This window comes from Rhyacophila brunnea, unplaced genomic scaffold, assembly GCF_057557595.1.
Source record: "Rhyacophila brunnea isolate RB1 unplaced genomic scaffold, BYU_Rbru_1.0 scaffold_7, whole genome shotgun sequence".
In the NCBI taxonomy this organism is placed as follows: domain Eukaryota; kingdom Metazoa; phylum Arthropoda; class Insecta; order Trichoptera; family Rhyacophilidae; genus Rhyacophila; species Rhyacophila brunnea.
The window spans coordinates 43,416,991-43,431,250 of NW_028233339.1; the positions used below are offsets into that span (position 1 = coordinate 43,416,991).

Sequence of the window (14,260 nt, forward strand, 5' to 3'; positions counted from 1 at the left end):
GAATGCCAGGTTGGCAACATTGATAAGGTGTTAAAAATAGTGTTTTTAAGCCCTTCAATTGTTTGTGATTCACCTCTTAACACATTGATCGCCAACTAGATTTACATAAAATAGTTCAAAAATGATTATTTGTTACTAAGGTATTATTTGATAGGTTATTGATACACCCCTGTTACAGGCGGGCTTCTCCCGGTGTAAAATAATCATTTAGTAGCTTAAGTCGAAACGTAACCCTGACCTCTAGAAACGGCTTCATAAAACATCTAATCTGATTCCTTGCTCAACCACGTAAGTATTTTTTTTAATTTAAAAAGTATAAATGATGATGGATGAAAGCGATAATTTTAAGACTAAATATAAGGATTTAAATATAATAAATTTTGCCGCGCATTGTGCGTGAAATCCTCGCGCGCCGGCGCCAGGGTCAGGCTCGTGATTCGCCGAATCAAAGATCACGCGATAAAATTTGGCCAATCACGAGAGTCCTTTTTTTGCTGGATGGCGTCGGTACGAGGAATTTAAAAAAGAAAGAAAAAAAAAGAGGTTAGTAAGCGTCCCCTTTCCGATAGGTACGGACCTGACGACTACAACTGTAAAAATCCCAAATATAATTTGTAAAACTAAAAATGTAAAATATAAACAATATCACGTTACGAGCACGAAGGACTGTGTTTTATTTACACTCCAACCGTTTGAAATTTATTTTTTTTGTGAATCCGGGGTTCGATGGACACCTGAGCTAGCCGCTGGAACCCCGGGGATCTCAATGGCGCCTGGCAACATGGGGCGTGAAGAATCGCATTAATTCTTCCGAACCCGCGAAATAAAATTTACGCCCGCGAACGCTAAATAAAAGTTTACGATCCAGGAGCCGGAACAACCAAGAAATGGTTAACTAAAAAGCGGACTCCGACGTAACCCTTATCGAAGAAGAAGTGCTGTCTCCAACATCAAACCGGGAGGGCCCTCTGGTGTTCGAAGACAGTCTACATACGGAGCTGACCGCGCCCTGCGTCGTGCTGGAGACCGTAGCACCAGCGCGTCTCCAGTACGACGAATGGCTGCACAAATCCCACCTATGGAGACCAGACACATCATCGACGGTATCCAGCGAGGAGGGCTCGTAGAGGCCACGGCCCACTCACGACGAAAAACGGCGAGCAAAATGCCGATTTTCCTAGGGTATCACTAACATGTCGTGTACCCTAGTCGACCACGGGATGTTCGGTGAGGAGAGAAAAAGGAAACGCGAGGCTAGGGAGCCTCACAAGAGGGCTGAGAAGGCGCGCAAGCTGAGATGAATCGAAGAAGCTGTACGGGCGCAGGCTCGACCACGAGGAGATGAAGCAGGACCAGTCGCCAACCCTCTAGTCAAGGGTGAACGCCGAGTTGCTGTTGGAAGTTTCAGTGTAAACAGTGTAGTTAAAAGTGAAGATAATAATCGTAAATATCCGGAAATTCTTCTAATTACGGATAAAAAGTTAATTAAGGACCCACTTTCTGAGCCCTATAATCTTAAGTTCGTTAGTAAGAAAAATGTACATTCTAGTTTTAAAAATAACGCTCCGCAAAGTGACGCCAATTCTTTCCGTTCAAATAAAGTAAATATGAATGAATTCGAAAACATTAACATTGAAAATCGCAAACAATTTTATAAACGGGAAAGACGATATTCTACAGTAGCGCGAAACCTGTTTCAAAGTTACGCCGTGTTAATAATTTGAATCCAAAGAGAAACGAAGAAAATAGTATACGACCGTCACTATTATTTCTTTACAAATTACCAATCGTAAATTTAACACAGCGAAAACGGAACGGGAATAATACGGCATCACTCGACGAAGTGTATATTATAGTTGATAAGTGAAATTTTAATAATAAGTTAAAATTAGGTATAAAAGGATGAAAGTAGAGATTGTATGCTTGTGATAAAAAAAAAAAAAAAAAAATGAGTCAATAAGCCGTAAATTTCTCAACGGGGTTTCAATAATAAAAAAAAAATAATAATAATAAAACGTGAGAGGCACCGTAAATCGGCGCGGCGCGCCTTTGGAATAGGATGTCGGGCGCGTAAAACGAAACAACAATTTTTTTTTAAATAAAATGGGTTTCACTAAAATGGTGATGTCTCTAGGTAAAGTTGTTATCGAAAAATAGCTAGAAAAGTTTATTAATCGGTAAATATATATTCAAAAGTAATGAGAAAAATAAAATAAAAAATTAAGAAGTATCATGGAGTTCTATATACCAAAAATACGTGTCAAATTCGGTACATTTCTATCGGGTGGTAAGAATGAATGACATAAGATTTATTATCAAAATTACGATAAAAATGTACGTAAATCTATTACCCAGGGAAACGCTAAACGAAAATTGGAATTTATTATATCCTTATATCTTGTTTTTCAAATTTAAAAAACATCGATTTAGAGGTTAGAAAGCACGCAATTAAAATCGAAAAACCTCGGCTTAGACGCAATTTATCGCGAAAAACGCTTAGCGTTTCTATTAAAAATATTATTTATTAATTTTTACGGCAGTAATTTGAATTTAATCTTGTATTTTTGTATATTAACGAATCGATAGAAATCGAAACAATAATAATTGCCCAAATTCAACCGATGTTTAGCTGTCCGGTGCTGCCACCGTGGAACTATTTCGAAACAATACACATATACAAAATACACACACATGCAACAACATGACATTGAAAATGAAACTCACACATAGACAAGACAAAATAACATTTTTCTGCTTCATTTTCGCTAGGATCAGTTTGTGGTAAAACTTCGACGCGAAATTGCCATATGAATAAAAATAACTTTATAATTAAAATTACAATATTTACTTAATATACGTAGGAACCTGCCTATATTCAAAATTTGAAACTGCGAATTATTTGCAATTAGTATTTGCTTAAATTAAAACTGTTTTTTATCATTATTTATGATAAAAATAATCAACAAAATAAACAAATCTCGCATTTTAACATATGGTAGCATTCGTGCTCTCGATCGAATACACAGACATCGAATATCGGGTTTATAACAATTCTTCTTTATTTTTTTGCCATTATTATATTGTTTGAAAACAGGAAGGAATCGACTCATCAGCATAGATAAGATACTTCTCATCAGTAACATTTTTGTCAAGTAAGTAAACTTTTCAGTGTATAATAAATAATATTATTATCGTACATCAAAATGACAAACTATGTCACGCAGTTTTGATTGTCAAACAAACATTCAAAAATTATTTAAAAGAGTTACAAATACTGTATTTTCAATCACCATCATGCATTTATCATCAATATATATTATTTTAGGCGTATACTCATCGTTTTCGTAAAATTATAAATACTTTACGTCAGTTTGAGGTTATGTTTATGACAAATGTCATCGAGCATATCTTGTACGTTTTGTAAATTATCTAATAGATAGTGAATTTCTTTCATTCGCATAATATGATTGTAGAAAATCAAATATTTTATGTGCTTTCAAACACGTGTCCGTGTTTTTAATACAACATAATCGTAAATTGAAAACGTTATCTACAGTGATAAGTTTAACACGAGTATATGAATATAATGAGGATATGTTTTTTTGTTTACATATAGATAAATCTTTTAATACTGATGAACTCGACGAAATATTGGACGACAGTGACTGCGAAGTCGGCGACGGTTACGAGTCCGACAACAGCGACGACATTTACATTCGACATTTACAACCTTCGACATCACAATCCAGGGTTCTTCCCTGGCTCACAAAATGGTAGGTTTACAATTTTCTTAATAATATATTTATTGGTTTTATATACCATCCAGTCATACATTAGATTCATTCATGCTTTGGCATAAAAACAAGAATTCATTACATCTTGTACACATGATGTAGCGATTGTCTCGAATGAGGAGTTGATGGTTTGAATAGTAAACTTCAATCAAAACATATTATTGCCCATCATTATTTGTATTTTTACTGCTAAATACTTGAATTAATGAGGAAATATGGATTATGTAATAATATTTTTTCCTATTGTTTCAGTATGCCGAATGCTGGTCCGGAATTGGAGGAAGATTTGTTGGCGAGAGGGCATGTTGCTGACAATGTACTCAGCTCCTTTTTCGAATACTTCAACCTCGCTCTCTTCGAAAAAATAGCTGAGCAGACAAATTTATATTCAGCACAAAAAAGGGACTTGTGGTCGGTGAATACGAATTCGAAATTCGTATTCACCGTCATCCAAATTATGATGGGTACATTAAGGTTTCCGCAGACTCGAATGTACTGGTGTTATGATCTAAGCATTCCAATCATTAATCAAGCAATGCCCAGAGACGGGTACTTCGAACTGCGGAATCACTTTCATTTTGCAGATAACACTGCTGACCGCACGGGCTGCACAGATAAACATTGGAAGATTGCCATAAAAAAGCCATAAATTGAGAAAAATGCCATACTTTGCCCAGACCTGCTCATAACTCCATCGATGAGCAAATGATGCCGTTCACTGGCCGCTGTAGACACAGGCAATTTGTGCTTAACAAGCCAAATCCTGTAGGCCTTAAAAATTTTGTTCTCGCGGCCAGAGATGGATTAGTGATAGATTTTCACATATATGTAGGGAAGGGAACGGTATCAGATGGAGATATGAAGCAGTTTGGTCTGGGCGCAAGTGTGGTCAAGTTACTCTGCCGGACTCCCCCCAATCCTCCTGCATTGTCTATACTGATCGTTTTTTCACTAGTTTGAAGCTCGCCGATTCGTTACTTCACGACAAAATGTTCTTAACTGGAACTGTCAGAAGTAATAGACTCGGCGATGTGATTAAGAAATTAAAAAAACGATAAGGCAATGCAGAGGGCCACACAGATCAGTGCCACTCAGCCGGCCATTGTAAAGCACTACAATATGTCGATGGGTGGCATTGATCTTTGCGATCGGATAATTACTTATTACAGGACTGCGATGAAGACATGCAAATGGCCTGTGAGGGTTTTTAACCACTTTGTGGACTTGGCGGTGGTAAACTGTTGGCTAATGTATATGCGGAATTGTAAACTAGAAAATGTACCCCGAAAGGATATTATGGGACTGTTGTCGTACTGAATCAGATTAGCGAAAGCTATTATTCGGTATGAAGATCGGGTAGCCAACATTTTAACACTGCCAGCACGAGGTCGGCCAAGAAACATGTCGACATCGCAGGTAGACACAGAGCCACCAGCTCGCAGGAGAACGGTTGTCCCCCAACCGATCGCTGAGGTATGTTTGGACAGCGTTGGCCACCATTCAGCATCCGTGTGCAGATACCCTGGATGCAAGTGCCGCACCAGGTATATTTGCATAAAATGCAATATATACGTGTGCACACAATTTTGCTTTGAGCTGTATCACACAGTATAGGATGCAGCTCAAAGCAATTTTAAAGTACATATTTAGGGTTTTATTTCATAATTTTAACTAATTTTAAGTGTAAATATATTTAATTATCCTATTTATAAGGTTTTTGTATTATTTTTATTGTGTAATGTTCTATTAAAATTGACCACTCCTATGAACAAGTTGTTTTCTTTACCTTCCCTAAGTTTATAGAGTAGGTAATATTCATCTGCAGTGTGACCTGGTATGTGCATATAGTATATTTTACTTTATAAAATAAAAATAAAAAATTTGTCAATAGACTAATACTTCTCTTCCATATTTTCATTCCTTTGGCCCTATATTGGCCTTTTGTATTCTAAATTTCTATTCAAAATGAAAAAAGAAGTTGGCAAGTATAAATTGATTTAAAACTTTTCTTTTAAATCATAAAAATGTCAATACGATATAATAAAATATTGTACTTATTTAAAAAAAAATATAATTATTTGAATAGGTATATATATATAATAATATTATAGTAGAACATATTCTTATAATATGTAAATGAATTTTTGTCTAGCGATTTTTTTCATCTGGCAAATTAATAATACTTGCAACATATTATGGTAACTTACTGCCATCTGGTTAGAATTGACCAAAGTTTTTAGTAACACATTTTTAGAAATTCATGGTAGATGCCTGTAGATGCCTTTAGATGGCGTTGAAGTCACATTTGATCGTAAATTGAGGCAAAGAATTCGCCTTCTGATTCAGAAATAAATATAATGAGAGGGTGGAATATTTCAATTTTTAATATCAATGTGATTTATACAGTCAATACAATGTTGCAAAATAATTATGGGTATTAGGGTAAAATATTAAATGTGATAGTAAGTACCATAAGTACAATGGGAAGATTTTATATAAAATTAGTAGCTATTTAATGTATGGGGTAGGAGCAATTAATAAAGTAAACTCGAATAAATTTAAAGTACAGGAAGTCTAATGAACGAATAAATTACTAAAGAAAGAGAAAGAATAAATACAGATGAAGACAATTTGGAAGCACAAAGGGAGCCACCTCTCGAAGTAAGCGCATCCAAAGGCAGCGTAGCCGAAAATTCATGATACCAAAGCTTGATGGTGTGGAGAGTGCGCACTCTCCTTTCTCGCGCAGGTTCATGGAGAGACTAGGGACGTGACGCCTGAAAGATATCGTGAAACAACAAGAGGTACTTCCGAAGTGTAACCATCTATAAAAAAAAAGAAAGGGAAAAGGATACTTATTGTAAACATCCATCCTATTACCTGTGGGAGAGCCGTGCCGCCGTCAACGAGCCTGGCCGTTGTACCGCTATACGATGCCTTGCCCGCAGTAATAGGAACAGATGGAGACACAGTACCTGTCCATCTATGAGGTGATACTCCAGAGACCAGCAGATCAGTGGAAAACTTTCCACAGAAAGATATCCGCTGCTCGGAACGAGCCTGGCTCAATAGTAACGCCACTACCACGCCCTGGTTGCAAAGGCAGACGACGCCAAACGAGGTACGCTCCTATTGCACCAGAAGAAGTAAAACGTAACACGAAATAATAATTCCGAACGAGGGCCAAACGTCTACAAATGTAGCCCCTAGGAATACAAAAGAAAGATTGGAAAGCGCGAGAGTCAAAGACTGCAGCTTCGCGACCCCTCCGCTGACTAATAAAAACGAATAAAATAACAAGAAAACCTAATTAAAACAAAGTAACACAAAATAAATGTACTACACTGAAATGAAATCAAACTCTGACCTATTCAAAAGTATCGCGAAAGCATTGCTTTGAGCTGAAAATAATAATCCAAAATAAATATAGAAAATAATAAAAATAGAGCTAAAGTATAGAGTTTTATGTTAGAATAGTTAGATTGTAGTTGAATTCTTTTATAAACTGTTTATCATGCCATGTACTTAACGGATGAACAAGGAATTGGATGGGTGGCCGATGAGATCAGGGCGTACCTTTCGACTTTAATCCAGATGGGGCGAATTGATACACCCCTGTTACAGGCGGGCTTCTCCCGGTGTAAAATAATCATTTAGTAGCTTAAGTCGAAACGTAACCCTGACCTCTAGAAACGGCTTCATAAAACATCTAATCTGATTCCTTGCTCAACCACGTAAGTATTTTTTTTAATTTAAAAAGTATAAATGATGATGGATGAAAGCGATAATTTTAAGACTAAATATAAGGATTTAAATATAATAAATTTTGCCGCGCATTGTGCGTGAAATCCTCGCGCGCCGGCGCCAGGGTCAGGCTCGTGATTCGCCGAATCAAAGATCACGCGATAAAATTTGGCCAATCACGAGAGTCCTTTTTTTGCTGGATGGCGTCGGTACGAGGAATTTAAAAAAGAAAGAAAAAAAAAGAGGTTAGTAAGCGTCCCCTTTCCGATAGGTACGGACCTGACGACTACAACTGTAAAAATCCCAAATATAATTTGTAAAACTAAAAATGTAAAATATAAACAATATCACGTTACGAGCACGAAGGACTGTGTTTTATTTACACTCCAACCGTTTGAAATTTATTTTTTTTGTGAATCCGGGGTTCGATGTACTCCTGAGCTAGCCGCTGGAACCCCGGGGATCTCATTATGAAAGAATATAATGTTTTTTTTTTCATTTTGATGATTTTTTACGTAAATATTGGTTTTTATGATGTGCCGGCCACATGTGTCCGTCGCGGCGCCAACAAGTTAATTTACTCTATTGCGCCGGGCCGGCCATTTCGCCGGTCACCTGTCCATATGTGTTGACGAGAGCATGGTGCCATTTCGCGGTCGAATTATATTTAGATTTAGATAGTATAATAAACAGAAAAGGCACAAATACGGAAAAAAAGTTTTCAAATTGGGTAGTATAATACCTGGATACACATAAACTGGAAATATATGTATACATACTGAGATCCCCGGGGTTCCAGCGGCTAGCTCAGGTGTCCATCGAACCCCGGATTCACAAAAAAGAATAATTCAAACGGTTGGAGTGAAAATAAAACACAGTCCTTCGTGCTCGTAACGTGATATTGTTTATATTTTACATTTTCTTAATTTTTAGTTTTACAAATTATATTTGGGATTTTTACAGTTGTAGTCGTCAGGTCCGTACCTATCGGAAAGGGGACGCTTACTGCCTTTTTTTTTTTTTTTCAAATCTCACGTACCTACGCCGTCCAACAAAAAGGACTCTCGTGATTGGCCAAATTTTATCGCCTGATTTTGATTTGACGAATCACGAGGACCACCTCGGCGCAGGCGCGCAGGGATTTTTACGTTGCCGGCAAGCGCGGCAAAATTTATTATATTTAAATACTTATATTTAGTCTTAAAATTATCTCTTCCATACATCATCATTTATACATTTTAAATTAAAAAAATTACTTACGTGGTTGAGCAAGGAATCAGATTAGATGTTTTATGAAGCCGTTTCTAGAGGTCATGGTTACGTTTCGACTTGAGCTACTAAATGATTATTTTACACCGGGAGAAGCCCGCCTGTAACAGGGGTGTATCAATACCTTATAATCATTTTTGTAATTCTAATTTTTTATTATTTACATATTTTTTATAACTTACATTTTAAAATCTATTTAATTTTAGATTTTTAGATTTAATTATAAAACTTTTTTTTTCATTATGTACATTTTTTACATTAGTGAGCATATATTTTGTGACTGGGAAGATATATTTTCAGGTCAAGTGGTAGTAATATCGTCACCGTTTTAGCAAAACCATCTATGTGTCACTTTTATCAAAAATGACTTTTAAATACCAAGTCATTCCTTATTTTTTTCTCTATAGGCCAGTAAAATTATCTATGTGTTGGGTAAACTCGCTCTGAAGTTATTTCAAAAAATAAAAAACAGCTATGTGTAAGGTTCAAAAACCACGGTTCACAAAAACAACTATGTGTATATATAGTAACATATAGATGGTATTTTGATATCGAGAGTGTAATGTTTTTTTACAGTTTGGCTACACATAGTTTGTTTCTATGTTATATGCTATGCATTATGGTCTTGCACGACGGTTTGAAAGATGCTTTCTCAAAAACAGAGACAGGAAATATTCAATAATTTCTGGAAGATGCCTACATGGTCAATAGGGTATAGGCGAGAATTAATTTAAAAGTTGGATAAACAACTACAAACGTCTCGATGACAGTGGCCAATTGAAAGCAACAATGACAGGTAATAAGAATCTGACTGAAGATAAATAATTGGTAGTGCAACCAAAAATCAAAACGGAGAGATTTGTGGAAAAAATGTTACATTATGGTTGGATCTAATTCCAAAGTTCCCAGCCATTATTGCAGAGAAAATACCTCCAGGGTGTATGTGGAATCGTGTTTCCGATCCAAAATACAAATGCATGATGAATATAAAAAATGATCTCTGTAAAATGGTCATAAAGCAGCAGAATATACTCCAGTATATTTACCACCAAAAAATCAGTATCCACCAACCACGTAAAGATCAGTGTGCCATCACTGCCATCTGCTGTAGTTATAAAATGAAGAATGTTTCAGAAATGGAATACAATATCCACATTATTAAAAAAAAAAAAAAAAGATGCTAGAAGACCAAAAATGAAATGAAGGAGAGTACCAGAACGTGGACGGTTAGTAATCACAATGGATCTCCAAAGTGTGCTGCTATGTCCAAAACACAGGCACAAATGTATTATAAACAAAAGCTGCAACTACACAATTTCACCATATACATTCTTCATAATGTATCTTCTAATGAATTTGTCTCATCTCATCGAAAGCAGGACAATACAATGAAATAATTCTAATATCGGATGGGTGTAGATATCAAAACCGAAATAAATTATTCGCTACTGCTCTAAGTTATATCTTTAGAGAGAAAAAACATCGAGATTCAACAGCTTTTTCTGGAAAAAGGCCACACCATGATAGAGGCCGATAGTGCACATGCCACCTAAGAAAAGTATTTTAAGCCTCCAATATATTCACCATCTGATTATATAGCACGTATGCGGCTAGCAAGACCAACACAACCTTTAAAATTAATGTCATTGATTTTTAATTTTTAAGAATTATGGATAAGATTAAATCTGGATTAAGTTCAATCAGACCAGGAAAACGAATCGGAGATCCTGTTGTATATGATATTAAAATGTTACAGTATCTACCAGATGGAACAATATTTTACAAACTCAACTTTATCAGTGCAACCGTTTGACTGCCTTTGTAATATATATAATGAATCATTGCCAATATCGCAGTCGAAATACATACATCTTCAGGAATTAAAAAGTGTAATAGAGAAAGATCACCACTATTTCTACGATAACCTAACATTTAAACCTGCTAATAGAAAGTAAACGAACTTATAAATATAATATCATCTCACTATTGCATTAATAATTAATAAAATGATATTGCAATTTATCACTAATGCACTATGTATATTTCAACTATTATTTATGTAACAGTTTTTCATGAATTTATTATTATTCACATTTTGATGAATAAATTAAACTATGTGTATTTACAAAACGGTCAAAACAACTTATGTGACATCACAAACTGTATTTTTATTATTTTTGTATTAAAAATAAAAGATTTTTGTAAACAAAATAATAATGTTAGACCATTTTCTGATTATAATAAAGCATTCTTCATAATTTTAATGTTTAAATGTAACATTATTTTTTTATTCAGTTTTATCCTTCTCCTGCACAATTTGAGAAAGTGCACATAGATGGTTTTGCTAAAACGGTGACGATATACAGAAGGGCCATGCCGGTCACCGCATATCGAAAAATGCACTGCACACGTGCCCGCCGGCGCTGTAGAACAACTCTAAGGCAGGTCTTCTTTGCCGGTCACCGGTGACCCCCATGGCCCCCTTAACGTAATCCAATGCCGGTCACCGGTGACCCCCATGGCGATCAACGTGTTAAATGAGTTATATTTTTATATGCAACAGGAGATTGAGACAGCTTTGGAATACCGGTTTAAAATCATTCCAATCATTCATAACTTTGTGTGGCCGAACCCTAGAGAGCTGCCGGTAGACATGAAGCAAATTTGCGACTTCAACGCAGTGAATAATTGGAGACATGACTATCAAAAAGCCTCTCTTTGAAAAATTAAAAGGGTAAATTTACTTATATGGTTGAGTTTTCTAACATGGACCCAAAAACCCCAATATATCCTGTTCTTCAGTGGACATAATTTTCTCATTGCAGTGGGAAACTGTGCACATTGCTCTACATGGCTATTAAGCACTAGTGCGCTGTTTCTCAAGATGATTTCTAAGTGGTTGACAACTACTTTTGTTTTCTGACGAAATGTTCTTTTCTTGCAAATTCGTTCAATAGTAAAAAAGTCACCTGTGTATTCTGTTTCTGGGGCCTTATGTTATAACTTGTGACATGAAGTCAACCGACGACATGACGTAATTGTGACGTAACCTCAATACATGCATCGAGGCGAGCCGCCCAAGCACACGGCTCACCATAGATATTATTATGCTGAAACACCTATTTGTGTATGGGGACAATGAATAACGCCAGTATTTGAGTAGCGTTAATTTCTCGAATGCTATTATCACTCCGGTAGTACGTCACAATGATGTCATGTCGACCGGGCGACTTCAACTCGCAAGTTACAACATAAGGCCCCTGGTGTATTCATTTATCCCACAATCACTTATTTTGTGATTATGGAATAGGTACTATGTACATACATATTTTTTTAATTATTTTGTATTGATAGTTAACCACTTTTAATCAAATTAATCTGTTAAGTGTTAACTACCATTTTTTAAGGTCCCTGTTAAGTCTCTTCTGGCAAAACTGGTTTGATGATATCTATTATATCGTGAAATCTTTCTTGTACATCTTCTTCTTTGTTCATTCTTTTCTTTTGAGGTCTTTCTACGCTATAACCGACCTTAAACCTACTGGATCATCAAACTGATTATACCTACTCATTGAACATATCGTCTCTATTATGGCAGAACACACTAACTGGAGAATACTAGTTTTGAGTAATTTGACTTTGAAGCTGTTATAATGTTTGAAATGGTCTATCATGTGAGTTTATTAAGTAATCGTAAAAAGGATGACTTTAAAATAAAAATTGTTTATTTATTAAGAAGGTTTCCAGACGGTAAAGTTTGATATAGGGAACATTTTGGTATAACTAACTCAAAATGTAATTTTTTCGAATTAGTGTCTTATGCCAGAACAGTGACGATATGAGGCAGCTAAATATTAAATACTGGGAGGGATAAAAGGAGCTATTGGAGGTTGTCATTAGGAAGTGGATGGACCTCCAATGATAATTAGGTAGTCACTGGCAATGCCAATTGAGTGGGCGATACCTATGTTTAACCAAATTGCTTCAGATGTTGATATTGTCCACTTGCGTGAGCTGAGGTAGGTAGACGATGTTTTATAAATTCTTAAGGGGGATCCTATATGCCAACAGAGAACCTAGCGGAAAAATACGAAGCTTGCAATTTGAGAATTTTTTTGATAATTTACAATTTCAACTGTATTTAATTAATAGATATGTATCTGAAAACATTAAAGATTTTTTTTTTTTAATTCAAAGATAAACTTACAATTGTAAAAAAAATGTAATAAAATGTGAGTTAGTTGCAGGGTCACATCTTATTATTACATTATATTTTATGGTCATATTTATTATTAAAATTTAATTTATAAGTTTTAAATTTTTTAACATTTAGATTTTTGACTAATTCATTGTTTTAATATTTTTTAATATTAATTTAAAAAAAATATTGATTTTTATAGAAATATAAATGTGTATAACTATAAAAAGGATTTCAAGTTATACACATTTATATTTTTATTAGTTTTCGAATTCTCGTTGATTCGAAATTTCAGAAAACGAGATTCGAGATACACCTTTTCGCAAAAAAAAACCACTAATATTATTATATTGTGTCATTGCCATCCTCAATAATGATTATTTTTAGTAAAAGAATATGATTTATGGTTTTTATGATTTTTTTATCATGGGGGCTTAGAATCCGTGGCTTTAGAATTAAGCCTGCAGCTGTAATTGAAGAGTGACATTCCAAACCGGCCTTAGTCCAAAATTACAAATTTTCATGTTTTAATGGAATCCGATAGTGTGCCGAGATCATCTATAGTCTCACTAAAACTTATATTAGGTTGCTACAGAAATACTGAGTGAAAAAAAGAAGGCATCGTGTCAGACAAATTTGTTAGATTTTATGAAGACATCGAAATAACTTTTTTACGTTAACTCATTTTTTTTTTTTTAATATTCTGTACATATTAATATGGGTTACATGTAAATTGTATGTATTACATTTCACCGCGAGCATTGCAGACAATAATGTTCCAATTCGATATTGTCTGGTTTCAAACATCTGATAATAACGCTATCATTATTGTTATCAGATATTAAACTTGACATGTTCGATTTGATATTTTACCTAAAATAACTAACCTAATCTAACTTAGTGACGGGGCCCTCCACTGCCGCGGCTAGTTCCAAGGGTATGGAAGTGAAGGTTGTCAATGCCAAGAGGAGTCACAGGCCAAGGTCTTCGTATGATTGGAAGTCAGAATAAAAACTCATAGTTGGTAGATGGTCCATATATTGTTCAAGTTCACAAAAGTTCACAAAGTTCACAAAGGTTCATCATATTATAATTATTAATGTTCAGAAAGTTAATATTATTCACATAAATGTTCAAGCACGGTATACGGTCATCCGTCAGATGATAAAGTACATTAACACTCGCAGCAAAGAAATATTAATTCGAAGAAAAGTTCCACAATTATTCAAAGTATTAAAAGATTACTACTATCGAA

At 35.1% G+C, this 14,260-nt stretch overlaps 1 long non-coding RNA gene across 1 annotated transcript; it reads left to right on the forward strand.

The window, feature by feature from the left end:
- Window positions 1-3,015: 3,015 nt before the first annotated feature.
- LOC147064939 (uncharacterized) lies at window positions 3,016-5,561 on the forward strand. Its single transcript, XR_015071888.1, has 3 exons — window positions 3,016-3,152; window positions 3,617-3,773; window positions 4,047-5,561. It is a non-coding gene; the product is annotated as an uncharacterized LOC147064939 (long non-coding RNA).
- Window positions 5,562-14,260: the final 8,699 nt, after the last annotated feature.